The sequence below is a fragment of the Salvelinus sp. IW2-2015 genome, linkage group LG8, assembly GCF_002910315.2.
Source record: "Salvelinus sp. IW2-2015 linkage group LG8, ASM291031v2, whole genome shotgun sequence".
Taxonomy (NCBI): Eukaryota; Metazoa; Chordata; class Actinopteri; order Salmoniformes; family Salmonidae; genus Salvelinus; species Salvelinus sp. IW2-2015.
Window position 1 is genome coordinate 8434161 of NC_036848.1, and position 4954 is coordinate 8439114.

The following is a 4954-nucleotide window of genomic DNA, read 5'->3' on the forward strand; positions in this document are numbered from 1 at the left end:
TATCACTATATAACCTATAACAGTGAGGCGAACACAGCTACTATCCACTTATAAACCTCTATAACACAGTTGAGGGAACACAGGCTACTATCACTATAACAGTGATAGGGAACACAGCGACTATCACATAACAGTGAGGGAAACACAGCTCTAATCACTCTATAACACTATAACAGTGACGCGGAACACAGCTACTATCACTATAACACTATAACAGTGAGGGAACACAGCTACTAACACTATAACAGTGAGGAACACAGCTACTATCACTAAACACTAAAACAGTGCTGGAACACAGTAGCTATCACTATAACACCTTATTACATCGAGGGAACACAGTATAAGTATATTAATTATTTGTTTAGTGTAGAGACCTCTCTAACATCAGATGGATGTCTATGGCTCAAAAAAAAAAAAAAAAAAAAAAAAAAAAAAAAAAAAAAAAAAAAAAAAAACTAGTGAAAAAAGTTGGGTCTTGATCAAAATAGCTTTTCTACTAAAAACAATGGATTCATATGACTGGTTGTTTGCATTGTAGATACACAATGATGCTCAAGCTGAAATGAGAAAACAGACGTTTTTTACTCTGTTTTTGTAGAAACAGTTACACACACTGTGTTCTAGTGAAGTCAGTTATCAGGGTTTTCCAGACATGTTCTTTCGTCACATTTGTTTCACAGTTCAGTTCACCACCAGACACACACAGACATGGTGTTGACAGCAGGCCGGCCAGCCCAGCAGTTGTTTGTTTAATTGTAAGTGGCTTCTTTCCAGGCAAGCAGATCAGGCCTATGGCACCCTTATTCCCTATATAGTGCACTACTTTAGACCAGAGCCCTATGGCACCCTATTCCCTGTATAGTGCACTACTTTAGACCAGAGCCCTATGGCACCCTATTCCCTGTATAGTGCACTACTTTAGACCAAAGCCCTATGGCACCCTATTCCCTGTTATAGTGCACTACTTTAGACCAAAGCCCTATGGCACCCTATTCCCTGTATAGTGCACTACTTTAGACCAAAGCCCTATGGCACCCTATTCCCTATTATAGTGTACTGGGCCCACATGGCTCTGGTCAGAAGTAGTGCACTATATATAGGGAATAAGGTGCCATTTGGAAGMCATCCAGAGATATAGATGTTAGACAGGAGATACAGTGATGCGACAAACGCCCAGAAAGAGGTGATCAGTCACATATGGGCTTTACTTGAAATATTGTTATAGTCGTATAATGCCTGGCTACTGTATGTAAAGTGAAGTAGTGACATCAAAGCTCATTATAGGCTACCCTCTGTGCTGTTATGGAAAACCATATCTGATTATGTAACGGCAGATTTCCTCCTCTTCGTCTGAAGAGGAGGTGTAGGGATCAGACCAAGACGCAGAGTGGAAAGTGTCCATAATTTATTATAAAATTAACTGAACACTACAATGAAACAAATTAACAAATAGAATCCAACCRGAAAACAGTCCCGTGTGGCACGAATACTGACACGAAAGACAAACACCCACAAAACACACGTGAAACCCCGGCTGCCTWAGTATGATTCTCAATCAGGGACAACGATTGACAGCTGCCTCTGATTGAGAATCATACCAGGCCGAACACACAWAAACCCCAACAAAATATCACACATCGACAACCCACCCAACTCACGCCCTGACCATACTAAATCAATACAAAAACAAGGGAAAAACAGGTCAGGAACGTGACAGATTATTATCAGCTATTTCTGTTTCAATAAATATATATTTATATAATAAAAACTCAATTTGTGTATTTCACATATGATAGCCTACATTGACAGGCACTGGCAATTCATAAAACAAAACAAAAAGGACAAATTATAATACACACTATAAATATACAGCGGTTTTAAGAAGGGTTTATGAAACAGGTAGGTGCTGCAACCATGACAACGTCTCATTGGTACCACCTGGTGGCTGCTTTGTCACACTTCCGTTTAAGGGGATGGGGAAATCGCAACTGGATAAAGAATGTCAAAAACACATGAGTAAATATTTAATTAGAACAGTTAGATTAGATAAATACATGTATCATCTATTGTGTCGTCGTGAATTATAAATCGTTTTTCCTTGATTTGCAATCGCTACAGATATTTCACACAATTTGTTCACGAACCTTTCATCTCAGATTTACATCCGCTGGGCACGTGTTTTTGTAATCGCACTTCATTCTCGCTCGACAAGTAAAATATGTCAAACATCAACGGAGGCTTCAGTTATAATATGTTAGCGTCAATCGAAATCCATCTTGCGGATGAATTTTTGATGTAGTGTTTAAATAATGCATCTGTTTTGCAAAGATATCATCGTCAATTTGGCTACACTTTCTGATGGAGCGCACATGCAGGTAGCGAGACCGGTGTGAATCATGCAAATTTACCTCAATACTTCTCGATCACGGATTTTTGGAATCCTTCAGAATGAAAGTCCCTCCTGTATACTTTGAAAAATGAATAATTACAGCGAAAATGATGGAAAATGTTCACAATTATCGATATATTTTATACTAATTATCATACAAAGAATAATTTAAAGTATGTTTTATAAGATATGTAATTTATTCGTTTTTTCAAGCCTAAATGGTAAACAATATGTTTTGTGTGTGTACTCCTAGCGTTTATTGCGCCATACAAAATGACACTTGTCGTTTTCAAATCCAGAATTTACACTCAGAGAAGTTCTCCCGAGATGGAATGGATCCGCCCTTGAACTGTYACACAACATACAGATAATTTTGTACAGCGCAATATGTATGTCCAATATGAAGAAAAACACGATTGGATTTAAATCGATGGGCCACTCTATAAGGGCCGCCAAAATGAGCAGCCATGTCTCCTTGGGTTGTACAGTGTGGATTTGGATACTAGAGGTGTTCCTGAGTAGAATAGACCCCTTTTTTGACAATGACATAATATATGGGAAATTGTGTACTATGGTGCAGGATGTCCATAATGAAAAACATACTGAAAATCGTGCAATACAAATGGACTAATTAACAATGGGATTAAAAAAAATATATATCTAAAGTTGATTATTATAATTATAATAAAATTATGAATATTGTTATTACTATTATTAATAGTAGTATTATGAACTGTTTTGTAGTACTGTTGTTACCATGATAACTATCTAGTAATCATAACTTTTAAACGCTGTTAACAATAATGTCAATGTTATAATATTATTTGTATTCCTTTTTTTCATATTGTTAAACAAAATTCTAAGTCTGCTAACCTTTCCTCATAAACTGTTACGATTTTCGAATAKTTTATTTTGGTCGCTATTTTATTCCGTTACTTCTGTAGCCTTCTGTCAGGAATGAAAGACAATATCAGCCTACGCCGTTAGCTAGCTAGCTAACAACAACAATTTTGGAGATATGGCAAAGCGAAACTACTGGCTAGGTAATTAACGTTAGCTAGTTGTTGTCACGCCTCCCTTCTTCTTCTTCTTCTATGATAATAATGGCGGTCCAGGAAACCAACGTTAAAGGTGCATACCGCCACCTACTGTGTTGGATTGTATGATCAATCATGGTTTACAACATTTATAAATCCTCCTACCTAACTCAATACTTCTGAGAAAAAAATGTAAATAAAACGTATAATATCTCACTACTACACTCAGTCTCTCAATTCTCCATAATAACATTGATACCTCCAATAGTAGGTCACTCCTATTAGATTTACCAAATGATAAATTATTCAATACAGACAGAGAATCTGAGCATACTATAATTCTAACAGGTTGTACGTCCTCCACCCACTGGAGGGCAACTATTATKACCAACAGTTCAACTGAGGGAACTGACAGTTCATCTGTTAGTCTTCTACATATCTGCACATCAAATTCAGGAAGGTAAATGTAACAGTATAACTTTAAACCGTCCCCTCGCCCCGACACGGGCGCGAACCACACATCAACAACTGACACCCACGAAGCGTCGTTACCCATCGCTCCACAAAAGCCGCGGCCCTTGCAGAGCAAGGGGCAACACTACTTCTAGGTTTCAGAGCAAGTGACGTAACTGATTGAAATGCTACTAGCGCGTACCCGCTAACTAGCTAGCCATTTCACATCCGTTACATAAACACCTGCTCCTGTGCTCCACTATCTGGGTCCTTGGATCCATCTGGGAAAAGAGGTTAAAAAAAAGCATAGTAACTTCTACCAATGTAATTGTCAACCAGTTTCCCTTCACCACTGACTTCTGATCAATCTTTCCTTTTGTCTACCAAGGTTAGATCAACAACAGGATCTGGGAGTAACCATGGAGGAACATCCCCTATCACCACAGAAAGGCCAACCAACTCTCTCAAACCACTCTCATCATCAAGCCTTTCCAACTGTCCAGCCAAGACCTTGTTTACTAGTATATTCCCAAAATCATCTAGAACAGTAGCAGTTGGATGCTCAACCTCACAGCCTTTCAATCCAATAAGCTAATGATAATTTTTTACACCGTATATCCAAAGGCATCTCACCTGCCTCCACTAGTAAGACACATACAGATGTTGATTTAAATGCACCAGTACATATCCTTAAAGCTATATACTGGGTTCTGTCCAGCTTCTGAAGCCAAGCCACTATTCCAGAGCTCTAAAAATATCCATCAACGATTGTCTGTCAGCACCCCATTCATAAACAGAGACCCGAGCGCATAAGATTCACAAGATTTACAACATTTATGACATGATCTTTCCATGTATATCTCTCATTGAACCATAAACCCAAATATTTATACTTTACAAACRCTTCCCATAGGCTGTCCACACAGAAACAACTGTATATTATCTTCAAGGAGAACATACAACAAGACTTCGCCACTGACTAATTAAAACCCCAGTCAATCAAACATCTTTTCAACACCCACTGTAGCTTATTGAATAGATTTGATCACATGAGAGACATTCCTTCCCTTCTTCC